Source organism: Podarcis cretensis, assembly GCF_951804945.1.
Source record: "Podarcis cretensis genome assembly, chromosome: 11".
NCBI lineage: Eukaryota > Metazoa > Chordata > Lepidosauria > Squamata > Lacertidae > Podarcis > Podarcis cretensis.
Genome location: NC_137180.1, coordinates 31925396 through 31953196, shown reverse-complemented (window position 1 = coordinate 31953196; position 27801 = coordinate 31925396). Strand labels below are relative to the sequence as shown.

At 45.7% G+C, this 27801-nt stretch overlaps 2 long non-coding RNA genes across 3 annotated transcripts in view; one reads left to right on the top strand and one right to left on the bottom strand.

Moving 5' to 3' along the window:
• LOC307226850 overlaps positions 1 to 27205 on the bottom strand; it is a 122901-nt gene extending 95696 nt beyond the window's left edge. Inside the window, exons 1-2 of one of the 2 annotated variants that reach the window (XR_013843583.1) lie at positions 26972 to 27205; positions 12494 to 12542 (exon numbers count right to left, since the gene is read on the bottom strand). This is a non-coding gene — a long non-coding RNA (uncharacterized lncRNA). The remainder of the gene's footprint in view (positions 1 to 12493; positions 12543 to 26971) is intronic. The other variant, XR_013843584.1, reaches the window with a different exon arrangement.
• On the top strand, positions 8392 to 11781 carry LOC307226904. Its single transcript, XR_013843679.1, has 2 exons — positions 8392 to 8503; positions 10237 to 11781. It is a non-coding gene; the product is annotated as an uncharacterized lncRNA (long non-coding RNA).
• Positions 27206 to 27801: the final 596 nt, after the last annotated feature.

Genomic DNA, 27801 nt, shown 5'->3' with positions numbered 1-27801 from the left:
GCTTCCGTGGTGCTATTAAAGACTCCACATTGCAATGATTCCTTGATGCCACCAAAAGAAAGATGTCACTCTGTGGCTACTGGATGAAAGAAATGTAGATGAGAAGTGCCGAGTTCTCCCCACCACCAAACCCAGCCACCCCATCTAACTATGGAGGCGATTTTCACAGAGTCAGAGTAACAAATCAAAAGGAACAATAACTGCCAGTAACTTTGCAGGGATATCTAATGGGAAGAGGCTACAGCTTTTGTAAGATCTTCATCGGAGGACTAGATCAGGGGTCAGCAAACTTTTTCAGCAGGGGGCCGGTCCACTGTCCCTCAGACCTTGTGGGGGGCCAGACTATATTTTTTGGGAGGGAAATAATGAATGAATTCCTATTCCCCACAAATAACCCAGAGATGCATTTTAAATTCTACTCATGTAAAAACACACTGATTCCCAGACCATCTGCTGGCTGGATTTAGAAGGCAATTGGGCCAGATCCGGCCCCCGGGCCTTAGTTTGCCTACCCACGGACTAGATTGTTGCGTGTTTAAAATGACGGTGGTGGTGATGTAGCAACTAAAGATGAAAGTAATACATTCAGTGCAAACCGGGTGCCTTTGCAAAGGGAAGTGGCTGGTAAAAGGAAGGCAGCAACCTAAGGGCATAAAGAGAGAGGGAGAGAGAGAGAGAGAGAGTACAGGGTGGGGGTGGGAAACTTTGACATGCCTAACCTGACAAGGCAGAGGACAGGGAAGACGCTGCATTGCACTCGCAGAGGCAGAGCCTGCACCAGAGGGAGGAGAGAGCGCGCGCCAGCCTAGGAGATCAGCCATCCCGTCTCCCGGGAAACACCAATCACTGTTCGCGCCTGAGAGGCAACTGGTGCTTGTCACACAGCAGCCTGGTACTGCCCAGCGGCCCGCTCGCTGCCATTGCTACGCCAGTTCTCGCAGCAGCAGCAGCAGCAGCAGCAGCAGCAGCAGCAGCAGCAGCAGCAGCAGCAGCAGCATCCGTCCTCAAACGGTTGAGTCAAGTGCACCTACTTTTGAACTAGCCTAGCCTTCTCCCCAGAAAAACGCACACACGCATCAGAATACAGTAATCTGATATTCTCAGCTCACGAGAGGGATTGGAAAAAAACAAAGCAGTAATAATACAAAAAACAGCAAAAAAAACTTTCCTTCCTCTTTTGTCTGGTGCTGGTTTGGTTTTGAGCATCTTTGCAGGTAACTCTCACCCCCCCCCTTCCTTTCTCTTCTTGTAGCCTCGGGTCATTAAGCAACAAGCGGCAGGAATTCAGCAGGCCAGCTGCCTGTCTGTCCACCTCCTCCCTGCCCTCAATGATCTTCAGCATCTTTCATAAAGGGCTGCACTAAGATCACATTGCACAGTGCTAGGGAACGACCAGCATGGAGTCAGGCTCAGCAGCAACAACAGCAACACGGCTCTCTGTTCCAGCCGGAGCCCTCACTCCTCTGGGCTATCCAGGAGGAGAGCAGCTAGCTTTGGAAAGGGGAACCAGAGCCACGAACCAAGAAAGGCTTCTGCTTATACCCACCTAGGATAATAGTAGAACCATAACATGAAAACCAATAATATTAATAACACAATTGTCACTGCCTGGACTATCTGTATTCCATTTTCCTTTGACCTCACTGCTTACAATTCCACCCCACAAAGTATTTGTGTGTGTATCAGAATAGCACTTAATGCAACTGATGAAGTAGTCTGCAGTCCACAAAAGCTTATGCCATGACAAAAGAATTAGTCTGTAAGGTGCCACAAGGTTGTATGCTGTTGTCTTTGGGGTAACAGACTAGAAAGGGTTACTGCTCTGGGAACTTCCCAAGCTAAGGTGTCCCTCCTGTGATCTGTGGATCTCTCCATAGGGCCTGAAACAGATCAGACCCTCAGCTCACTAAAATCTGTGACTAAAGAAGGTCTTCCTGATTTAAACATACTGTGCATTAAAACAAAAAACAGATTTGCAGCCTAAACTACAAAGCTGGAAGACTTGGGTGTAATCTTGTGTAATTCCACTGCAGCTAATGGGACTAAGGCCTTGTGCCTGCTCACTTGGGAATAAGCTCCATCTGACTAAAGAGAACTTACTTATGAGTAAGCATACATAAGATTGTACTGCACATCAACTTCCATACAGGTACTTCAGACAAAGAACTGGACAGAGTCAGACAGAGTCCTGGATAGAGTCATAACCCTGTTTACATTGAGGTTAACAGTAAATTGCTGCTGGAAGCAATTTATGAGTCTTGGATTAAACTTCAGTCTTGGCAAAGTCCATAAAAGAAACTCTTACTGGCATATTTCACTAGAAAATTAAGTCCCACACAATTGAAATGTATTAAGATGTCAAAATTCCATCATCATTAATTATCAAAAGGTAAATAATATACATGTGTTGGTATTGTGAAATACACTCCCAGTCAGTTTAGATAATCATTTAAAAAATAATGTGCATTTTCAAAATGTGAATGCCCTTTTCTTCTTAGGGTTACTTTCTGTTTGCTACCTCCTTCACAACCTCCCTTTTGCCCCACCCTAATTAAATGAGAAACAGGCGAGAAATCCCAGTAAATCCACCATTTCCTTGACAGAGAAACACTGATTAAGCAACAGAGTAAAGTTAAAGATGTTTGTGAAATGTTTGTGTAAAAGAACCCAAAATGTACAGATGACAACTATTATTTTAGCCAATGGAGAGGCTCTTATGACACCCTATGAACCCCCTAGTTCTATGTTCCTTTATGTGGAAATAAACTCCACTGGTTCCATGGATCATACTTCCGAATAAATATTTAGAAACACAAACTTTGTGGTCCAGTTCTCTACTTGTTCATTCAGACCTTCCCTTGAGTACCCAGACTTACAGCTGATTTTAAAAAATTGTTGGCTGTTGTTGGCTAGTTATTATGCATAATTTTTTTTATTTGGGGCCTACAGCTGAAATAGCTTACTCCAGTGAACAGCAATACTATACATGTCTACTCAAAAGTAAACTCTAATGATTCCAATGGAATTTACTCTCAGGTGAGTGAGTATAATATTGCAACCTTAGTGAATTGAGGACTCTGGCCAGTGCCATGCACTCTTGGAAGTTCAATAACTGAATTATGTTCAAAACCTTTAAAAATCATTATTACCCAAGTAGAGTAGACCCACATTGAAATGACTATACCAAAGTTAGCCATGCCCATTAATTTCAATGGGTGTACTTTGAGTATGGCTAACCCATAATTGTTAAGGGTTGAATTCACTATAAATCATACTCATAGCAGACCCATGGAAATGAATGTATCCAAGTTAGTCATGTCAATTAATTTCAATGGGTCAACCCAAGTAGAGCATAGCTGGATACAACACTAAGAAAAGAAAACATTTTACTATTAACTTTTGGTAAACCATTTTGATACTGCCACCCCTTCATCTCAACCAACAGTATTTTGTAATCCATTATGATCACATTTTACTATTCATCTAGTTAATTAGTCCTTTATAATTCATGGTGTTGATAGCTGGAATACTCAACAAAAGCGTGGGGTTTTTTTGAAAAAAATACACAATAAAACTTAATGGCGAACAAAATAGTGGAAAGAGTAAGAATTAAAACAAAAGCAGCATAATTATGTATAACATCACAAACTACTGATTTATTTTTTAAAATTTCACCAATTGCCCCTTTTAAATGCTAAATCAAAGGCTGAACTGGTTAGGTCCATTATAAGTTATCATTATAAATTTTCTTAAAGCGATGAAAGCAAAGTATTTCATTGTGAAGCACTATTGTGGCACCCAATCCTGTATGGGCAAGCCCCTGTAATTCCTCATTAAAGCTCCTCTCACACACACTGTGTTGTTTGTCAAGCTCAAACTGATTAATATTCAAAGAGAAGTCCTAAATATAGTAAACTGGAGAGCTAACCACAGCAAACTTTCTAGGCTATCATTACTATGAAACCAGCCAACTGAAACATTTTTTAAGAATACAGACTGTATATGCTGTTTATTTTCTAGATTACTTGAGAAGCAGTTTTGCAACTTGAACTTCTAGAGAAAGGATTACCCAGGCTCTACCTCAGCAGTTCAAACTCCCAAACTGGGAAGAAAGAAAGGGGGGGGGGAGTTCGCTTGCCTGAAATAACTTTTAAATGAAGACCCCTTTTTTTAGTTGCTTTTTTGTTATGTTGTGCATTGTACAGCCTAGCAATGATATTAGTTCTAGTGTGGGAAAATATTATAATTGAGATCTGGTAAGTTATTTGCAGACTTCAAGTTTTTCTTTACACTGTGCTGACATTTAGCATAGCCCTAGTGAGGAAAACAATACTGCCATTCATGGCTCTAGACGTAGGTTTCAATCGACTTAAGCGGGCACAATGAAACTTGGTCATTCACTGGTTACCCATATTGTGTTCTCAAATTTTCTCTCAGCAAAAGTATAATGACTCAGTATTGTATGGCCACATAGACAAGGGCTCAGAACAAGAGACACTAGTTTTGTCTGACGGTGTGAGAAAGTCGTGAAGGGATCTTTTCTTCCAGATGGTGTTAAATTCAGCTGCCTTTTTAACATTGGCCTTGCAGAGCAATCTGGTGCTCTCTTTTCAAAAAAGAATGAGGCTGGTTCCCACTAGTTAACATGCATACTCACGCAAGCCTGCAACTTCACTCCCAACTGTTTTACAATGCAATGGTATGCTAAATAAATTTGATCTGGGCTCCTCCAGTGTTAAAGCTAGCCATCAAAGGCCTGCTCAGATTATATTTATACTTCTGTGGACTAAGCTTTATGTTTGCAGGCTATTTCAAGCTCTCAAAAGTAATATCACCTTACTGCCACAAAATAATTTTGACTGAAATATTGTAAATCACAAACCAAACTGAAGTTTTCTCACAATTGTTATAGGTTGACAGTATGCGGAGTAAAAATAATAATGAATAAATGAACTTAACCTACTTTGTGTCAAATCGGTGGAAGAGAAATAATAAATAATAATAAAATAACATTTAAATGTATTTTATTGATTGATACTCATGTAACATTAGCAGGGTACAAAACAATTCTGATGTGACAATGGCTAACACAGAATTATATCATAAGGGGGGGGGGGAATCCTTAGGTGCTTTCCTTAACAAATGTACAGAAAAGGACCAAGAGGTAAATAAGATCTCATTTCACAAAGTAAAAGTAATTTCACTCCACTAGGTTTTTTGTTTGTTTTTTTGTTTTTGCTAATCAAAAGATTTCCCCAGACAGCATCTTGTTACCTTAATTGAACCTCTTTAAGAAAACTACACACTTTGTAATGTAAATGTTAATTGTAGTAGACAATGACCCTAGGTAAACAGCACCCCTGGACATGCAGTAAAGAAGAGGGGGGAAGGCAGCAAGGCACTTAACAATGAGAGGCTGGTCACACAAACAGAACTTCCAAAGTAAATAAACAAGGGGACTGTTCATTGGTCACTAGAGTAGTAAACTCTGGCACGTGCACAGCAGCCAAAACCGGCTCTTTTGTAAACAGTCTCGCCATCCAAAATTCAGCGCAAAATACTGTAACAAGCTAAGCTCCTTAAAACTTGCAAAATCATTTATGTCTGCAGGCCACGGTGCCTTACTTTAAAGCCACATCCTTGCTTTTATTTTATTTTTAAATGCCAAGTGCATGTCATTACTGGCTGCAAGTTTATATGCTGGGGCTTACTGCTGATTAAAAACACATAGGAATTTGCTATCACATGTGTTACACATACACACACATATGCACATGGTGTATTCTGGCCTAGGGTGGCTCTGAAGTTTATCAGAAATAAAGAGTCTGCTTTCTTATCTTGGGAGCATCCCAGGGGCAAAGACTGCACTTCCAAAACAAGCTGATTTAAATATAATTTCTTTTTTTAAAAAAAAAATTGCAAAGTGCAGTAATTAAAATTAAATATTGGGGAGGGGGGTGTTTGGTAAAGAGGGAGAGGATTTGCCAAGGAAATATATAAACACCTTGCTTCCCACCACTTTTCTTTTGTGAGCTTCACTGTAGAAAATTTCCATCTCAGAAGCAAAGCTACATTTGATTATGAGTAGCTGAAACAGTGGTTATAGAATTAACAGAAACAGACAGTCTGCAGCTACAGAACAGTTGGGGTCCCCACTTGGGAGCCTGCAGATGGCTGTGGGTGGGAAATGCCTCCACTTTCTTAAGGGATGGAGATGAGTCTGGTGTGGTGCACTTGATGTTTTTTTCATAGGCAACCCCCACAGGGCTGTCTGTCATAGGCTGCCGGGCCCATAGCTTTGCCACTTGCCCCCGAGCGTGGGAATGGGAGCGTCCAGCCGTTCACATCTCAGGCATTCCGTTTAACGGAATCAATTAGGCAAGACCAGACCCCTCAGATTCCCCACCCCCTTGCCTTCTCTCTCTCTCTCTCTCTTTTGGTCAGGTCTATATACGTCCTAATTATTTCAGTTTGAGATGCCTGAGCAGTTTCCTGGATAGATCTGATCATCCTTAAACAAGAAGAGAGCAGGCGCACACGTGGGTTTTGGCGTAAATGTCACTTTCATTTCTAATACTAGACGCAGAATAAGACACAGACTACTTTTTAACACTTTGACAAGGGCGGAGGCAGTCTCGTCTCCATCACGTTTTTCTGCTTCAGTAGCTTCCTCAAGGAAACCCTTTTGGAACAGAGAAGCATCTGTGCTTGCATTTTGAATAGAAGACTGGTCGGCTGGTGGACCCCCCCCCCCCATTTTTTTTAAAAATAATAATAGTAATGGTAATAGTAATAGTAATCAACCTTCACCTTGCTCCTCCCCCCCCCCCCTCAGTTTTGTGGAACTCTACCAAATCCTTAGTAGACCGAAATGATTAACCTAGCCTTATTCTTCAATCCAAATGTTTATTTTTTATTTTAGGCTTTGGCTTTCGTCTCTTGGAATTACAGCATACCCAGCAACACTACAAAACTTTTAAAAGTCTCACAGGCAGAGTTTGGCCCTACACACACACAGACACACACAGACACCCCTTAAAAATAAATTATAAATACTTTAAAAGCACACAGGCCGCAGCATTATGCTTCCAAACACATGCTAATCGTTTCTCAATGTTTAGCAAAGACTGCAGTCTTGTACACACTTACCCAGGAGTAAGTTTCATTGAACTCAATGGAACTTGCTTCTGAAGAAGCGTGCAACCGCTGGAAAACAATTACATCAGAACTTAAAGTATTAACTTAATCATCCCCCACCTCCCAGAACAGCAAAAACTTGCACATGCATTTGTTTACCATGAGCACCATATCCTCTTTGCAGCGTATGGTTTACTCTTCATCATCCTGTGCCTGTCATCTTGTACATGTATGCATGTACAGAAAGATTTGGCACTCGTATGTCACTGAATTTCGTCCTCTCTCTCTCGCCTTGAGCTGTAGAAAAGGTGCCATTCAATAAGAATTCCTGACATGGCTGGGTCTGTCTCTTGCTGGAGTTTCTCGTTTCCTTGTGCAGCACGAAGATCATGAAGGAGTTTTTACTTTCGGTTATCTAGCTTTATGAAGACCAACACACTCATACAGCTAGATAACCAAAGATAACAACTCGCTTCCCTCATATGCTCTGAGGTCGACTGGAGGGTCTTTTCCGCCCCTCCTTCTCTAGAATCCAGATTGTTTCTGCAAATAGACTTCTCCAAGAACACCAGCCGTGCCTTAAAATATTCATCCTTTCAGCGCAATTGTCACCTGCTTCACAGTGTCTGGACTTGTGTGTGCTTCTAATACCACATCCCAAGTAGATCCGTCGCCTTCAAAGTTTTATTCCGAACTTTTCTTGTCTCTTTCTCTTTTACCCCCATCCTCTCTCTTTCTCCCTCCTTTAAAGCCAGCGATTTCCGGCAGCGATGGACCAACTGTTCATCTGTTTAATATCAGAAAGTAAAACCAGCTATTAAGGTGCATCAAGCTGTTAAGAGTGCGAAGCATCCATTCCTCCACAGGCCTCTATTTGCATTGTAAATTGCTTCATTCTCGTGAAAAGTCTTTAGCCTCTATAAAGATGTAAAGCCATCGGCAATTTCCAGCGCAGAGCAAGGAGGAAGCAGGGGGTGTGGGAGTGTCTCCCATTTCAGAAGAAATTGACAAGATGATGGTGGTGGTGGTGCGAGGATCCAGCTCTCCCTCCTGATCCCTTTTGCGGATTATGCATCAGAGCGCTCTTAAAAATTCTTATTTTAACCAAATGGTGGCAGCAAATATCTTGCGGGTTTTGAAGGGGAGGTGGGGGAGGAAGCAACCTGGCAGATCCACGATTTCTCAGGATTCCAAGAGCTGCTGCGCATGAGGAGCTGCAGGTCTTGCTGGCTGGCTGGCTGGCTTGCTGCTGCTGCTGCCCCCGGTCTGAAAGAAGGAGAAAAGGGCTATCATTGGAGGGCTTGCAGTGCCAAAAAATGTTGACCAGCCCGGCAAGGTCAGAGGTCCTGGACCGCGGGAGACCAAGGTAATGATGATGTCACGAGGAAGCTCAAGTACACCCGGTTATTGCTATGCATGAGCGATCAGCGATCTGCCCCCTCCGCGCCCTGGGGAAGAGCGGTGGCGGCGGCGGCGGCAGCAGCAGCGGCAGCAGCACCCTCGGAACACCATTCCTACTCTCCCAACCAGCACAGGATCGCCTTCTCTAGCGCTACCGGGAGGAGAGAGAGGGGCGGGAAATATATATATATATTTATATATATATCGCGGCCTTTTACCTTCCCCGTTGCTAGCGCAGATCTCTCTAATATCCAAAGACTGGGAGGAATCTCTCTCTAAGGACAGATAAAAGCGTTTCAGGTCGGGGGAGGCGGGGAGCGGCATGGAAATAGGGCGGGGTGGGGAAAGGAGAGGAGAGGCGCCTTTGCCTGCATCTCTCTCTCTCTCTCTCTTCTGGCAGACTCTGCATGTGCTGTGCAGGGAGATGTGTGTGACTGAGCCAGGCACTCGCGGCTCGCTGCTGCTGCTGCTGCGATGACTGCTTAAAGCAGGGCCTGCTTTCTGGGACTGGGAATCTACGCGCGTCTTTACGCAGCGCGAGCGGAGGTGCCATTGCATTGCTAATTCGCTCTGCCCGTCTGGCGCTTTGGAAATGGCTTCACTTCTCGCTCCCTGCTCGGGGGCTACAAGCCCCTCTCCGCCAGTGCTACTTGCACCGTGGAGGTTGCACAACGCAGTTTACGCGCGCGGGGAGGAGGGGGGCGGATGCTGCAAAGAGCAGGCTGCTCAAGCCTCGCTCCCTCTCTTCCTCTCCGAGCTGCTCTCTGTTTCCAGCAAATCCCCCTCTCCAACCGACGCGCGCTCCCGCTCGCCCTTTTCACACATAGCACATTTCTCCCCTCTTTCCCTTGACCCTTCCCAGCTCTGGACAGCGCAGCGCAAGCGAACATGCGGCTTTCCTTTCCAATTTTAATGCATCCGTTTCATTTGAAGATGTTTCCAAACACAGCGAAAATGTACTCTGGGTTGTTTTTCAAACTTCCTACCGCTGCTGATGGCAATGGCAACGGCAAGCAGTATGCCCAGGGAAGCCCTCCGTCCTGAAAGGTTCATAAACACCCTGTTCAGCCTCTTCCCATTCCCCTAACCTCCCAAAAGGCAAAAAGGAGCAGGCATTCAGAAAGAGGCATAAGGGGCACTACCCTGTGAATTCCTGCTATAGAATTTGGACAGGGAGATTTTATATATTCTTCCCAGTGTGAAGTGCAAACATTACAGGCCCTCTTGATTATATGGGAAACAATGAATCTCACGGCAGAGATCTGCCCTGTTTACTGAGCAAATTAATAAATGCACTTCAACCGCTTGGCAGTTTATATTTAAATATTCAGCAGAGCTATGTCTGCCCCCACACTCCAAAAGGAACCAGGAGTCCTGCTGTTGCATGTTAAAGTATAGTATGTTAAGGGCAAAAGGAAACAATATATACTATACTGTTCAATATAGTCCAGGATTGTTTAGAGGACAGTCTTCAGAGTGCATTTTAAAAAGGCATATTTCCTACAATGTGCCATACCTGCATAAGTTAGCATTTATTTTCTCCTTCACATATAAAAAAGGCAACATTTGTGTATGTGTGTGTGCTCGCGCGCCTGTGTGTGATACCTACGTGTATGTGCACTCCACACCCACACACCAACCACAACCAGCCATCATCACCATATTAACGTGCTTGCATTATACTTGTGTGTTTTCCAGGGTATCTAACCTGCATGCCTGTCACTACCCTGAAGGGCGAAATCTGTGGGGTTTTGTGGAGCGAGACATGTCTACTTTCCCAATGTCTACTTTCAATACTCGAAATTAGACTTGTCAACGGCTAAAGATGAATGCTGCCATATATACAGGCAAAAGGAAAGCAAAATAAAGTAATGGCAAGGCAAAGTCCCCGATTAATTGATTGACAGGATTCCTAGGTTGATGCTACCTATAAATGTTCCAAAAACAAAGCACCTTCACAACTGACGATGCACTCAAGCCACAACTGTTTTCATTCAGTGTTCTCCCTGTATTGTTAATTATGCATCGTGAAATGCCATAGTCAGGTAAACCATGCTTACGGCGTCAGTGTCATGTTATATAAGACGACACGAGAAGGCCATGCCTCTGTTTTTCCACAGACAGAACAAAATGGTGAAGATTCCTATGTACAGTGCAGCGAGCTGCGCTTTTATTTTTTTAAACCATCTGAGGCTGCATGGGTACCAGCGGCATTAGTGAGTTGAGCAGCAATATGTATAAAGACACACGTTCATTCTGATGGTCTGTAGAAGTCTAATGAGCTTCTTTGAATTGGCAGATACACAGAACAAAGCCCTGCCACCCCCCACTTTATTTCGCAGTAGCTAGAGGCAGCAGTGCGAGTGATCGGGCATGTGCTATAACAGACCAGGCTTATGAGCTGATGCATTAAAATCAGAGACAAGAACATTCAGATAATGTGAGGTCTCTCTGGGCATGCTATACATATTGGCATATATACACGTGTGTACACGCGCCTGAATGCGTTTAAAATGAAGTTGGCTAAGGAGGCAAGCCTTGGCTCTTATTTATTTTGACGCTGCCTTCAGGATCCATTGAATTCAATGGGACTTCTGCTACTATTCACCTCCTGCACTTAAAAAGAGAATGACTTGTTTTCCTCTATCAGTTACCACGTAGATCAAGAAACACACCTGTGTCGTTTTGCAGATCGATAGCCTTTGGAGCCCTCATGACGTGAAAACAGCTAACGTCACAAGGATGACCTTGCTGATCATTAAACACAGAAAGGATCGCCCTCCTTGCTTCTCCTTTGCTTTGCAGGTGTCTAGGAAATCTACACGTTATTCTAAATGTCTTCACATGGAAGAATTATCAGTTGCTTTCAATGGGATTTCCAATTACGTGTGTTTAAGACTAAGGTGTTGTTAAGGCAGCGTAGAAAACCCCTGACGTCTCTGAATGTCTACAGTGCCTATGAATCAATTGTTCTCTCCAGGTATTCTTTACAATTCCGTATGTCCGTAAAATAAACCGTATTTGGTTAAGCAGGAGATGCAGCCTTTGGCAATGCTAAACTGCCCACACCGCCATGTTGCTGGGTTTTGTTTTGTTTTTCATTATAGGCATTTCCAGTAAATGGGTTAGCCTTATTTTAAAATAAAAATTCACCGAGAACGATGGAATCGCCATTTTAAAGCAATCTGCGTTATTTGAAAGATCCTGAACTAGGCTCTCTAATAAATGGCCTGTAGATTTGGATGTGATTGCCATGCTTGTTTTCTAATCTCTTTATGGGTCTCCAGATGGTTGTGACGTAAAGGCGGAGAATCCTGCAAGGAAGGGGTTCCTTTGGAATAAACAAGCGCTGTTAACCTGCGAGTGGATCTTATCTGTTGCACCTCCTACGAACCAAAATTCTGCCTTCGGGACAAGTCCTCCGGTTTCATGGTAGGGAAGGGGGTGTCTATATAGGAAGCCCACTAGGCTCCCATGAAAGGATGCCCATAATCCCAAGACTGAAGAGCACACACTCCAATCCCTGATACTTCGATAATTCACTTACAGCTCAATTCTGCACATGGCTACTAAAAAGTAAGTCCAATTGAATTCAATGGAACTTACTCACAGGAAACTGGATTGCAGCCTTAAACGTAAACTGCAATCCTCTCTTTGGAGCCCCGTGTAAAGTCATTTTATTCCTCGAATCTGCATGCCCCAAGAAGTCTCGTTGTACCTGCTTGGATTTTTATTGCAATCCTGATATTGGTTTCTATACCTACTGTACCTTCCACAAACAATATATTTACGACCATATGTCTGCAGTATTGCCACACCTAATATCCAGGGTGCGAAAGGTAAAGGGTCTGAAAATGTCTCTCAGAGGCAAATGTTTTGCTATTTTTTTGTGCTGTTGCTTATTCGGCAGCCACGTACATTTCTTAATTTAATCATTAGGTTTAAAAGGGATTACCTTTATGTGCTGATTGTCACTCCATTTGATGGTCGCTTTCTGTCTGGCTCTGGAAAATAGACAAAAAGAGAGAGAGGCGAACGATCATTTAAAAATAAATATTTATGTTTATTCATGGATTGTGCAAGTGCATTCTGATTCAAGGCCTGTATAGCAGCAGCAGCAGCAGCAGATCAGCCAATCCACTGAATCCTAGAGGCAAAATCCTCCAGGAAGTTCTCCTGCGCAACCCCCATGAAAATTAATATGTTGGGGTAGGGCATTATCCTGCTGCCTGCACCAGCTCTCGTCATGAGGGCTGCTCAGGAGAACTTCTTGATGGATTGAGACCCGTGGCTCCAAACTGCATTTTCCAAAGAGCTGCTAATATTATTTTCTTAAGATGAATCTATATACTGAACAGGAAAAGAAAACCAGGGGTGTATGTTCTTTTCTGGTGTCAGAAGAGTTAAATATTTCATTTTAGATATATATGTATATATCCTCAGTGGTAAACTGGGATAGAAAGCCCAGAATATGAGAGAAGGGAGGACGAATTTCTAAACTGAGATTATAAGAATAGATTTGTGGGGTGGGAGGCAGGGAAGGCAGAGGCGTCTGTATTTACATGCTGTAGGCTGCCAGTTGCTTAATAAAGGTCGGAGGCTCCACCTAGCCTCCGCTTTCAAAATATGCAAAACGCGCTCTCTCTCTGTGTGTTTTCAAGCCTCGCAGGTTCAGATCGCGGCTGGCTTCATGGAGCTACTTGGCTCTAAACAGACTTAGGCTGGTTACAGATTTACTCAAAGAAGAGCAGTGCTCGTGCATGTATTCCTTCTCGCCACCGCCACCCCCACTCCACCCCTCTTCTTTGCATCACAGGATGGTGTTAATCACTTCAGCCAAAAAGGGAGGGTAGAGAGAAAGGGGGTGTCTTAATGCTACTCCCAATCAATCACGTGTGTTTAAAAAAATAAAAAAGGACAAGGAGAAGCACTATTTGCTCTTTTCCCTGAATATACTGGGTATCCTTCTTCAGTCTCCTCTCCCACCTTTTTTTTTTTTTTAAATGAGTCCTCTTGCATAAATACATGGTTCTCGACTTTGTTCCGCGCTGGAGCTGGCGAACTGGGTGTGCTTAGAGTGAGTAGCATTCAAGGTGGATGGGAGGAGAGAGCGTGGAGGCGAAACTCCACCGGCTTAATAGCAACCTGTGCTTTGGATGCTCCAAGACTCCGGCAGCTCAGCGAAGCCAGGCAATCTGGGAGTTAGGCCGATCTAGAACCCAACGCTAGCTGAACCGACTCAAATCCAAGGGCGACATCGACTCCAAAACCTATCACCTAAGTCGGTCTACGACGCAAACGTGTGTGTGTGTCTGCTTAAGGCAAGCCCCATTGATTTACTCCCAAGTAAGCTTGTACAGGATTTGGGCCTTAACTGACTTGTGCATGGAGCTGTTCGCAACTCTCCCAAGCTATCACACTCCTCGCAGGCGCTCTCGAACCCACAACCTGAGCGTCTCATTCAGAACTAGCAAAACCAATGAAAACGTTGCCAACGACTTCTAATCTACACCTCCAAAGCTACTTGCAAACAATGCCAAGGTAAATAAATCCACATACACTTGCGAGGCAAATTCACGTTGCCATAAATTTAATTACACTACTTTCTTTATAAATTTGGCAGTCCAAGTAGGGAATGAGTTTCAAATTAGGAATTCATTAGACATATTATTTCACCAGTCATGCCTATTTGAAGTTACAGAAAGAACTGCTTCTCTAGATGTAAGACACGACAACAACAGCTCTCCTCACTCTTTTCAATCCTTATGCAAGTAAATAATATACCTTTCAATTGGTATAGCCACAAAAGTCCAAGTTGAGGGGATCAAAGGGAGGTGCTAAGTCGGGAAGTTTGGATCTAAATAGATTGTGAGAAAACGCCTCCCTTGCACCCTTCTCTAAAATAAGCAAATGTGCAGCCAGAGTTAATTTCACCGAACACTTTCTCTTCCCATTTTTCACTGTTCTCTCTCTCTTCCACCCCCTCCTTCGCTGTCAATCTGTGTGCTAATTAATAGTCCCCTCGTCCCGAGGAAGTGCCTGCAACGCCAACAGGTTTCATATCACACGTCCAAAATCATCAGAAGCTCTCCGGTTAACCCATAAAGCTCTCCACTTCTGTTGATCTTCCTCCTAGGTTCCAGGGAAAGTCAATGGGAGCTCTAACAATGCAACCTGTTCAATGAAGCAGCTATCTCACTCTTCCTCTTTCTAGCCCTGAACCTGACACAGACACCGATGGAGTTCACGTTCAGAGTAACACACACACACACACACACACACACACACACACACCGCTCATGAATCAGATGAACAACTGTAGCATAAAGTTCTCGCATAGTCCACACTTTCTCTCCCTTCCCCCGTTTCCCCACATTTAGTTTATAAAGAAGGCTAGTCGTGAGAAGTCGGCAGATATACTTACTTTTTCTCGTTTCTTCTCGTTCCAACAGATTCGGGGGGGGGGAGGGGGAAGGACAGTCTGATCCTAGATCTTAGGTGAATGTGGTGGAATCTTCGGCAAGCAACAAGGATTCCTTAGCCAAAACTTCCTTTTAAATCGCAGAAAGCAGTTTCAAAGTCTCCCAAGATTCGGATCATCCCTTTCGTCATCTCTATTTATAACTGGCTTTTTAAAGTTCCATCGTAGAACACTTGCACGACTGGATTCTAAAATGGGTCCTTTTCCATCCAGAGGGGGGTGAGAATGAAGAGGGGATTTAAACAAACAGTTTTCTTTTCCCAATACAGCTTGCACAAAGCGCCAGAGTAGAAAGTGAAGTATTGTATGTGTGAGCCACTCTGCAAGTTTTTTTTTTTAAACGGGGGGGGGGGGTGGGTTGGCGAGGTCTAGCCCAGCCCTCTCTGGAAAGGAGGACGTGCTCTGAAATTCAACCAGTTTCCCCAACGCTTTTGTTGCTCGCGAACTGAAGCCCTATTGTTCGTCCATTGCCACGGTCTTTTTCAATCCCTGCTATACGTTATGCGTTGCCAGAGATAATGAATTTGCACCAAACCCTCTCCCAGCCCTTTTCTGACAGACGGAACAAATTAGAAATGTCTAGCCTAAACGGGAGCAATGGCTACATTTCCCTGTGGTGGAAGAGCAGGGAAATATGCATTTCTGCGTGGAATTCTTCTTTTCTTTTTAAAAAACTGCCTTTGCATCAAGAGCCCGCCTTTAAAAACAAAACAAAAAACTTTTCACTTTCACGATTTTTCTTTTTAATGTTTCCTTCCGAAGAATAGAGTTGCTCTCTATGCCTTCCTGCCTGCCTGCCTGCCTTCCCTTCTCACTCCTTTTCTTTCTTTCTTCAATTCTTGAGGCAACCGAGCTATTGTGAGTTTAAGCTGTTGCCTTCTTCTCTGCAAAACACTCATGGCCATCTGAGTTTTTTGTAAACTTGCTCCGTGCTCTTCCGCGGTAGGTCAGGACTCTGTCGAACACTTGGGCTGCCTGGGCTGCCGGTACTTCAACATCGGCTTTCTTTTCCTTTTCTTAAACGCTTTTTAGGTAAAAGCCAACGGCACCAGGCTGCTCGAGTTGATGTCTTCGGCGCAGAAGGATCTGAAAGGGCACCCGTCCTCCTTGCTCACAGAAGCTGGCAAGAGAATGAGCCCTAGTACGGTTCATTTGGAAGAACGCGGGTGCAGGTTGCGCCCTATACACGCAAGTTTCAGTGCAATAGGATGCGAGCGCGCGTGTGTGCGTCTGTGTCCTAGGACACGGGTGTAGGGCTGCGCAACGGAGAAGGCTAGCCCCTTGTGTGATTTCGGGTGCTCAGAGTGCATACAGGAATACTGACTTGTGAGTATGGCCAGGGTGTGCTGGGGCGTTGCTAAGGATTCCGCGCCTTGGGAGAGAAGCGCTTCGGTTGGTGCGTCTCCTTCCCGACGAGGTTTGCATGTGGACACGTTTCCCCAGCAGCAGGGCTGCGTCTGAGAGGCCGTTGGGTGTCGCTTGTAGGTGTGTCGCGAGATGTCCACAGCTGCGTGTTGGAGACGTGCGTCTGGGATAGAGAAGGGGGAGGCTTGCAGGGGTGGAGCCAGGCGAAGGGAGGGGGCACAGATTCAAATGAGCATCTCGTATGGAAATGTGGGCTGCCGGGAGGTGGGGGGGACGGGGACGGGGAAGCCGTTAATGAGAAACCCAAGGAGGGAGAGGCGCCGTCTGAAAGCACAGACCTTTCTGCTCTGGCAGCAACTTTCCCGCCAAATGTAGCCTAAGGAGAGGCTGTCACTCGTGTTCTCGTCAATGGCTGCCATTGCCTCCTCTTTACACACCCACCACCGCAGGAGTATTCTGGCTGTTGCTTAGCTGCCTGCCCCAGCCTAATAAAGAGCGGAGAAAGAACACATTATTCGGGGGATAGATATAGATATATCTGTATCTTGCACAGGGGCACCTCTCTCTGTAGCAAGCAGGGACAGAATGTTCCATGGGCTACGTATTGCTCTCCTGCACAATACGGAGGAGCCCAAATAGCTTCTAACTGTCAAGGCTGCCTCGATATTTTAATACAGGTGAATCACTGGGTGGAGAATTAAGGGGAAGGCGCTCGTTTGCCTCTTCGGCTGTCTTATACCTTTCCAAAAGGCCCTGGCAGAATCGGAAGCGAATGCCATGGTGGACCACGTCGAAAGGATGGTTTGCGGGTTGGATGGTGGAAAGGGAGCCAGGTGACGCTGACTGAAGAGGGTCTTCATCCCCTCTCTCAAAAAAACCCAAAGCTGGATAGGCTCCAAGTATAGGGCCATCCTCGAGAAAACTCGACCTAGCGCTTGCGAATCAAATAATACTATTGTTGTGTTTAACAAGAACGAGAAGGGATGACAGGCGAGGGGACGGGGAAAGCAAGATTTCCAGACATCCTTCTCACCTCCACCACGCCGCACACCACTTCTTTAGCTCCTTTTTCTTCCAAAAATAAAAAAAATTAAAAAGTCCAGTGCAGAATTGACTGCAGGAATCCGGGTTATCCTTACATTCAGTCTCTGGCTGCAAACCAGAATACAGTAAAGCCAAAAGAAGACCATGTTCAAGGTTGACTTCGGCATCTGAGCCCGCAGAAAAACTGTATGATGATCAGGTTGAATTGCCAAAGGTTACAAGTTCACAGGTGATCTAGCTACACCCCTGTGCTTTTCCTAGTCGTCCTCGCCTTTCTCTTTTCCTTCCTTCATACATATAGGGGCCATGAATGTCTCCTCTCTCCCTCTTCTCTTTCACACTCTTTCTTCCTCCTCCTCCTCTTTGTGTACATACGTGCCATCGGCATTCCCTTCACACTGCAAAACAACACCACTGTACTACGCAACACACGTAAGCTGGCGTGGTGAGTGGCACATACATAGCTGGCTATGGTCCTTCTCTGAAGCCCATGATCTTCTGGAGAGGAGAAGTAGTCGCTGCACCCCCACTTTTGTATCACCACTTCAGAGAGCTGTGCATTGGGAGGATGAGGAGAGAAAAATAGGTCTACTGGGGACATCTCCCCTACATGCACGCACGCACACACACACACGCACACACACACACACACACACACACACACACACACACGTTGCATTTGCTTTCTTGTTATCAAGAGAGGGAATATATTGGGAGGCGGAGGGGTTATGCAAATGTTTATTTTGTTAGAGGGAGATGCTGCCAGGCTCGCACAGTGCTGTACAAGGAGGCAGAGAGAGCTGGCGATATCTGACTAGGAGTCTTCGCCGGGTCTTCGGCTGTCTCTTTGCATCTTCCGGTCGTCTCCGCCGTTTCTGTTTGCACAGCAGCAGCAGCAGCAGCAGCAGCTACTGCTCTCTCGCATCTCCCTCTCTCTCTCTCTCTCCCTCCTCCTCCTCCTCCTCCTCTCTCCCCCGTTTCTCTCGCTCTCCTCCCTCCTTCTCCGCTTTCCCTCATCCCAGCTTCACGTTCAAGGTTTAGCAGCGAGGTCACGTCCATTGACGTCAGCTCGAGTCTTACTGTACGTCCGGCTACATTTACATACATCAAGGAAATTAGGGCATTAAAAAATATGCAAATCCTGCCGCTTGAAGAAGAGACTGTAGATTCCCGGAGCGATCGCCTCCTTTCATTGAAGATTTTAATTAAAGGAACGCAAAAAAAGAAGAAGAAGATGAAGAAGGGCGGGGGTGGGAGAGAGAAAAAGCTGAGCTCACCAAAGCAAGCCTTTCGTCCTAAAACAACAGCAGCAGCAGCAGCAGCAGCAACTGCCCCCCTCTCCAAAAAAACCAAACCAAACCAAACAAGCAAAAGCCCAAATGGCCAAGATCTGCTAAAACATGGGGGGATGAGATTCCTGCCGATCGGCTCCTGGCGCCAACCGAGGGAGCCGGCCTGCGCGCAGCGCTGCTGGGAGAAGAAGCCGCAGAAGCCGAGCAGGTTACCCGGAGGCTCCGGCACAGCCCAGACGTCTCTCTCTCTGCATAATCAACGCTGCGCCATTCTGCTCTCCTCCTCCTCCTGCTGCTGCTCCGGTTGGCTCCAGCGGGTATTATTTTTCATACTGATGCATATGTAAAGGTAGATTTGCATTTTTAAAACATTTACTGGAAGTTACGGTCTTTGGATTGCCTTTCTCTCTCTTTTCTTTTCTTTATATAAACAAAACATTTTTTTTAAATAATATTTTTTGTTTGTTTATGATTTGGCAATACCTCTGTTCTGCCATGTCGCTGCTCTATAGATGCAATTTTGCTCCCTGCTTCTTCCTTTTCCATAGGGCTTACAAAATATGTACCGACATTGTTTCGAACGCATTTTTTTTCAAGCGTCAGGAGCCTCTTTAAAAAATAAAAAAGAGGAGAGGTCGGTTGGTTGGATTTCTATATTAAAAAATATAATATATACTTGCATGTTATGTTGATCGACGATAATGGCAGCAACCGGAGATTCAAAAGTTTGATTAGTAACCTCATCATGAGCAATATAATAAAATAGAGGGCGGAGCAAAACCGAAGCTTGCATAATAGGGACAATTTAAAGTGCTGTAGGCTGCCTTGTATGAACATTTATTTCTGTTTTGGCTCTGGGAACCTTTAATTTTCAAATACGCTCTTTAAAAATGTGCCCAGACCCAGGTGAGGGAGAGCTTTATCTAAGGAAGACATTTTCAACCATGTTGTATGTTCTATCTTAGCTGCGGTACATTAGTAATGTATTGCATTTCGTTTAAAACTTGCTTGGCTTAAAGCCAAGCACCGCTTTACTGAGCGACAATGCATTTGATATGCTGTTTCAAATCAGTGTCTATTATGCGAATGCTTTTCTGTTTGCTCGAAAGCCGAGGGGCCTAGAACTACCTTAAAATATTAGGTTATTTGAGAGACATTTTATTTGGAGTTCGGTGTTTTTTGTTTTTAAATAGTTCGATCCTGTTTACAAATAAAACATTTCCTTCACCCTCTCCCTGTAATCTATATACGTCTTTAAAATAACGCAGGGTTCACACCCAAAAGAACAATGAACGCACACTTACATCACATCCCTATTTAAAGCCAAGTAAGCCAAAGCACATGCATAGGTAATTAGGCACAGCATGAATGACTTACCTGCACACAGGCATAGGGTGAAAGTTAACTCTCCTCAAAGCCAGCCATGCATATGTTTTGAGAAAGGCTCAGGAGAGCAATTTTTCGTTTTTGTGGTATGCAGCATCTATTTCCCCGAGCTGCTCACTTTAGTTCTTTGAGCAGTCTTATGGCATGTTCAGCCCTACCTCCATCTCCAGTTTTACGTGCCCTACACTAAAGTGCTCATATGATATGTCACCCAATAAAAAGTGGTCAGATGGCGACACGTAAAACATTAAAGGGGGGCACCAGACACTCTTCCTCCATTAGGTGAGTTCTTACCTATATATACACATAGAGAGAGCGAGAGAGCGCAACAATACATTTAGGTGAGTATGCTCGCCACATGCCATATATATATATATATGCCATATATATATATGCCATATATATATGCCATATATATATACTCAGCTATATATAGAGAGAGCCTATATATATATGGCTCCAGCAACAGCACCGACTGCCAGTCGACTTGGCCATTTACATAGAACATTGGGGACACCTCGCTGATTGAGACAATCCCAACCTCCTCGAGTGACTAATTAAACCACGTGAACATCTGAGCTGGCTATAGCTCTAGTCCTGCAGAGATCTAAAGAGGATCGCCGCACACGAAGGATACATACGTGGGAGTAAAATATGTGTCCATTCAAGGAGCAGATCTGTTATCGCAGGCATCTGCTTGGGCGTCTACCCCATGCCTACAAGTGCTCTCTCTCTCTCTCTCTCTCTCTCTCTCTCTCTCGCACACACACACACCTCGATCTAGGTGTCGTTATCATGCTTAAGTCCCTACCGAGGTCCATGCGATGTCTTGCTTCCTGCTAACCCCAGCTCTCTCCCGTTCCCGCTGGCTCCTGCTACCCTGGGGTCGACGGCTCCGTGGATGCTGTCGCTGCAAGAAAGGTGCAGAGTGGCGTCCGCTGCCTTCGGTGCCCGTGCTCTGTCCGAGCTTAGCTACTAGCTGCTAGTCGGGAACCCACTCCAACACACAAGCACACACACACAGGCACACGCGCGCGCGCCCCACACACCTCCGCCCCCTGCCCTGCTAAAATTACCATATGGAGGCCGAGTTCCTGCGAATCGCAGCACCAGCGGGCGGCGTTTGAATGAGCCTCGCAATCTGCACAAATCCCAACTCCTTCGCACGCTGCTCTCGCTGTGAAGGCCAATTCCACGGCCCTCCTGCATCTCGCAGCCCCTCCCCTCTTCTCCTCGTCTCCCTCTTCGCCCCCACCCACCCCACCCCACCCACAGCACCTCAAGTGCCTGGGCCCCAGGGAGACCAAGGGACAGCTGCCTCGTCTTGTGCCACATGCCACGAAAACGCGAACCATGACGGCGCGAACAATAAGTAGCGAGTCGCCCACGACCACCATTATATCGTATCGCACATTGCTCTCGTTTAGGATTGCACCCCAAATACACAGCGATGCGATGCCCATGGATAAACGTTAGATAACGACCGCCCCATTCATAATAACCCCTCGTGCCAAGTCTTATATAGCCAAGGACCACTTTTTTCATAATTTAAGCACTGGGTCAGAAAATGCTCCAAATAATATTTTCTTCGTTTCAATTTAGTGGGATCTCTAAAACCAAAAAGCAAATTTATTGCTTTTATCTTTCTCGAGGTCCTCCGCCCTTTAAACCTGCAATACGTATTCGCAAGACACGTTCGATATGATGAGACACGTATAGAAACACTTCACGTATGAAAACGTGCAATTTTTAGGATTCTTTAGATTTTGCAAAGTGGGAAGGTGTGTTATATTGATCTGGAAGCAGAACTTTAAAAACAACAACAACAACAACCACAGCACATTCGTAGCCCACAGCGTTGTTTGCATGCTTTTAAGAACAATTTCCACTGAAATGAGATACATTCCGAATGCAAATGCACTATGCCAATCATCTCCAATTTAGCTTAACATTTCTCTCACGAATCCTCCCCTCCCCCCTTTTCAATTCATAAATTGAGATCGAGTCTTGTGTAAAAGGCACGCTTAAAACACCTCGTGGGGGGGGGGATAAGGATTCTTCCTGAAAGATTACAAAATAAATAAAATCCCAGCCTCCTGTTTATTAATAATCTCTTGCATGACATCTCAAGGCAGAAGGCAAGAGGAGATGGGGGTAGAGCTTTTAATAGTCTGGAAATGAATATGGATTTCAGATAATTGAGAACTAGTTTTCCGTAGAGGATGAGGACTGGGGAAAGGTGTGTGTGGGTGTGTGGGTGTAGACGTGGGCAAAGCTCTTTGTTATAAAAGCATTTAGGTGAGTCAATAACACTGAGAGTATTCAACACGGTTAAGGTCAGGCTCACATGCGTAAAGTAGCCAATGCGGATTTGATTGCAGCCCAACATTTCCAGAAGAAGCGTCAGCCCACATATTCCCCAAGTAGCAGAGTAGTTTTATTTTCTAAATCTGGGTAGGGTTTTTTTTATTATGGTTACTTCTCCCTAATTCAGCACCGGGTTTTAAAATTTAAAAATTTCTAAAATCTGATCTGATCTGTTATTTCCTTGGTTATTTCCATTAGGCCCTTTTCTCTCTCTTACCAATTGGATGGTTGGCTGGAAGGAGGCAGCGATTATATTGTGCAGAGACCAAGTTAAAATCTGGATGTAGATGGCGCACGGGGTGGGGGGCGGACGGTGATCCCCGACACTGGATTTCTCTCGCTCGGCCCATCCATTGCTTGTGCCCATTTAAGTAGAGGAAGAGGCCTTCCAGAAAATGCCTCAGCTAAACGGACACAACTTTCGCGCGCCCCGTCCTGGTAGGATGGTCAAGTGCGAGAGGTGAGCCAGTGCTGTCTGTCACTTTGAGGCTATTTGCAGCCTTAATGGATCCCTGGAGGGAAAGGACCAGGCAGAGCATTCCTTGCCCCTGAATGGCTCTTGGCTACCCTATTCTGGCCAGCGGGGGGACAGCGACACCTACTGGCTGCCCACACAAATCCAAAGGGTGGTGGGAAGGATGGAGGGGGCGAGTGTATTTGAATAAAAGAAGCGTTTAAACAGCTAAGATCGCGCTAGTCTCCCTGATATAACATCTTCAACAAAGAGGGGGGAAAGTGGGGGTAGGGAACCCAGCACTTGTATTTAACACCTTCGCAACTAGATTTCAGCCACTCTTAAAATTCCAGGAAACACAGCCCTAGCACAATCATCCAAATAGATAGCATAGATAGAGAGATATAACCACAAATAACCACCAACGCTAAGGGAGACTCAATGGACTGTAATCGTGCAATACTGGGTCTTCCAGAACTAGTCTTCTCTGGGGAAGCAAGTAAACGAATCAAAACTCCAAGCTAGACCACTGAAAGCTGACAATCCTCTTCTTTAAACGATAATCATAAAGGATTAGGTTAATCCGAAATTAGAAAGCAATTAGAAATCCTTAACTGGGCTCTCTTACGAAGGCAGAAAAGGACGCCGCGGATGCGCAGAGCCGGGAGCACTGACTACCCACAGAGCTCGCCTGCCTCGCTCCTTCCCCGTCGCCAGGCCCACGATCTGGCCAGGTAGACCCTCTGCCGCTGCTCTAGATGGCTGGGGAAGGGGGGGAAGGGAGGAGCGACTTTCCCCTTTAAAAATATATTTCCCCTGAGGGCTTTTTGAATGTATGACGACTTCTTAGCTCGCTGACAGAAGCGGCACTGTTTCACTAGCCCGAGGAAGGTAACATTAAGGGACAGTATCTTCCCGCTCTCTGCTAGGAGGCAACTTCGAGGTTCCCTCATTGGATCTTTTTGAGCGCCCCACCACCACCCCGAAAAAAAGGGTCGAGCTCGTCTTTGAAAGGGGAATCCTTAATTTCAGGGACAGAAAGAGCAGCGAAGTAATTGGGTATACAAAAGGAGGCCTATAATAATACGCAGGACTTGCAGCAGGTAGCTGAGTACCTATGCTTGGAACAAGAAGCCATTTCGCTCATATCTTTATTTCAGCAGTTAATTAAGCGTGTGCGTATGTTTAAGCGAGAGAGAGAGAGAAAGTATATCTTATGTCTTGCACACCTATTCATAAATAAATCTTTTTCATTTATTCTTTCCTTTTTTACACCTAGGGCCTTTAAAGAAATAAATAAAAGAAACAGGGATAGGAGAAAATTAAGTTTTCTTGCTGCTGCAGCGAGCTGGGTGGGTCAATTTTTTTAATTTTGTTTGCTCTTCGGTTCTTCTTGTTGTTTGTTCTTGCATGTCAAAGGCTGGAGTCCTCGTCAGTCTTACTAGGAAGTAAGTACAACTGAAAGCGGTCCAATGTACTTCCGAGGAAACACGCGCAGCGTTGCGGTGCATGTATTTAAACGTGGATTTCTCCACCCGTTATACGACACTGAATTTCCTAGAATAAGGCTAGGGCGTCATTTAACCGCAATTCTCCAAGGCAGATGTAGTGCCAATACGTGCTTTTACTCCCTTCTGGACATACCTAAACACACTGACTTGGCCCGCGGGGGGAAAGAAATGGAAACGGTTGCAGTTGTTCTCGGCCTGGTCCACAACACAGTCCCAAGCAATTCTATGCACTGGAGCTGATCAAGTCTGGTGTCTGCCATAGAGCGCAAACTGATTTAAATCCAACAATTTCGGCTTAGCTTGGTTGTGTGGATCAGACTGACTCAGTACTTTCCTTCCCCTCCTTTCTAGTAAGTGTAGAAAACTGCTGTTGCTATGCTTGCTTTTAAAACAAAATAACAATGGCAATGGCAATATCATTCGGGAATTAGCGAATGCAGTTATTGTAATATGCTATACACACGTTAAATTTAAAACCCACTTGCGAATGTTTTAAATAAAATACTGGTCTTTCCCTCACATTTTAGGTATTTTAGCGCTACTAGATTGCAACTCTTTTCTTAATTGCTTGCATGAATCCTTAAACGGAGAGAACGGTTTCCAGACAATTTATACATTTCCTCTCTTGTTTTTAAGATACAGATTGAACAAGGAAACGCAGATTAGTCAGTGGCACTACGAATCGGCCTGACCTTTTGTCCTAAAATGTCATCTTCAAAATCCACTCCCTCCGCCCCGACCCCAATCTGGTTGTCTTCTGTCCACGCTTTTTGAGTGCTAATCAATGAAAGGAAACAAGCCGATTAGTCCAGAGCTGACAGTGCGCAGAGCTCTCTCTGCTGGCGCTAGTTCTGGAGATGCGGTGGGCCTATTGCATAACTCCCTGGGAGTGGCCGGCTCTGCAGCCATTTTCAAAAGGTTTCCCCTCCCCTCCCCAGCCTCATTAAAACATCTTTGCACAGTCCGCCCCAGGAAAAAAAAAGTCAATTCCCAGGCTAAATTCTGCCAACAAAATTTGGCACACCAATCTACTTATCAGCTAATCCAGAATACTTGAGGCTGCATCCCGATGGCAAGCAGGCCCATTTGGAAGTAAATTCCCTTAAAGTTCAACCGGGCCTCTGATTGGTATTACAGCATTATAGTAACTATTAAATTTGTTTGGCCTGGCATCTGGGAGCACATTTTCTGACAAGTTCAGCTGGAAGTGTATCCGCCACTGCCGAATGTATTTGGAGCTGCACTTAAACGAAAGTAAAGACAGAACTCCTAAACTGAGGCCTTTGGTTAACTGGCCTGTGGACCGCAATCTTCCACAGCCCAGTTAAGACAAAACAATTTGATTTCTCCCCAATCATCATCATCATCCCTTAGGAGATCCACAGGTCTATTAACAAAGCAGAAAACAGAAAAGAATTAATATTTAGAATTAATATGGAGAAGGATCAGTCCGGCTTAAAGCTAATATCTGAACTGAGGATAGATTTATAATAATATATTTTATGCAAGAGCTAATGCGGGGTGGTTCAATGGAACCCGCTCGGCGGCCAGCTCTCTTTGCTCAAGGGTTTCCAAGAGTTGGATGAAGCTGGAGGCCTCTGGTAATGGTTTGTCTGCTTGCTCCCAGTGCCAGGCCCCGCCGGTGCGGAAGCCAGGACCCAAACCAGGCGAGAACTGGTCTCCTTTCCCACGAAGCCACTTGTCTTCACACCTGTGAGCCAACAAGTGCCAACCTTTCCAGCGTCACAGCAAACGACATTCCCTCCGTAAACAACATGCCCTGAGAAATAGCCTCCTCCTCCTCCTCCTGTTTCTTTCTTTTTAAAATAAAGAAATGAATTGGTCTCGAACACCGCCTGGCCTTTTCGAAGGGCTGCCATGCCACCTCAGATCCCCCTGCCTCGGGGGTAAGTGCGTCACTTCCATCGCTGACCCCACAAATGGCAATAAATGCCCACAGAGATTCCCAAAAGGCCTCGGGAGTTCAGTTTGGTCGAGTTTTTTTGTTTTAACCCTATAGGTAGGTTGCCACCTGATGATCGAACTTCGGGATCTATTTGTATTCGTATTAGCATGAGTATTTATCCCCTCCCTCTTCTGCAGAAATAGCTTCATTAACAGCAAAGAAATGGAATGGCGCGCACATTCGCTCGGGAAGAATCGAATAATAATAGTACAGTAATGGTAAAATAATGTCAGCCAGCTAGTCCTCAGCGTTCTAAAGTCCCCGCCCCCTCTGGGATTCTAGAGCGGATGAGCGGAGCTCTTGCCTCAAGGGTGCAAAGCGCGGGAAGGAAAGGAGCGGGAGATGGCGACCCGCCGCTCCTCCGCTTCGCCCCTCTTCTCCCGCGCGGCTGAAATGGTCGGCGTCCCGTCGCCGCCGCTCCCTCTCTCCCTTCTGTCTCACCCTCACGAGTTTCCCCTCAGGAGCCAGGAGAAGGACGCCGAGTCTTGCTCGGGCTGGCGCCACAGCAGGGCGAGAGGGTTCGCTTCCCGCCGCCGCTCGCTCTCCCTCCAGCTCCCCGTAACTCACCTCAGCAGCGGCCCTATGAGCAGCGCAGGCGTCGGCCAAGGCGCTCTCCCGAGCTGGCGGCCTTCGCAGGCGTCTCCTCAGCGCCTCTCTCGACGGCACCCCGCCCCCCTGCGCTTATACTTGTGACTGACTTTTGCGAACCGAGCGCTGTTCATTCAGCGCGAGCCAAGAGCCCGTGTGCGTGTGTGTGCGCGCGCGCGCGCCTGAAAGAGAACGAGGTGGAGCGGCTAGGGGAGGTGGCTTTGGGGCTGCCCCTTAACTGGGCTGCTGGGACGCGACGCCCCCTCCGTAGCCCCCCTCCCCTCCAGGACCAAATAGCGCTCGCGGAAGGGCGGGGCGGGGTGGGGGAGAGAAGGGAAACCGGGCGAGGCGCCTCAGCCGGCCAATTTTAACGCAGGCGCGAGGATTCGGGAAGCCACGGGAAGCATCCGGTCATGTCTGACGAAACCTCAAAGCACCCCCGCCAAGTGCCAGAAGGGGCTGTGACACATGTCCTTCGTGGAAGTCGGCTACTCAAGTCCCACTGAAATAACGGGACTTACTGTCAAGTCGACGTATTTGGCATTAGGGGCCTTTAAAATGGAGGTCAGGCTGGCAGCAGGCAGTGGCGGGCTCTTCCCGCCAACAGCTCGCCTTCCGGCCGTTGTTTTTCCCACGCTGCGTCCTGCGTTCTCAGGCAGCTTTCCTCAGTGAAGCGCGCCAACAAACCCTTCGGACAGATTCGGTTCTTTTTTCTCCCTCCACCACAGCTTCCTGTTTCAGTCTCTACCTTGTTTTTCTTTTTCAGGAAGTTTTTTTTAATAAGAACAACCCCCCTCCATCTTTTTAGA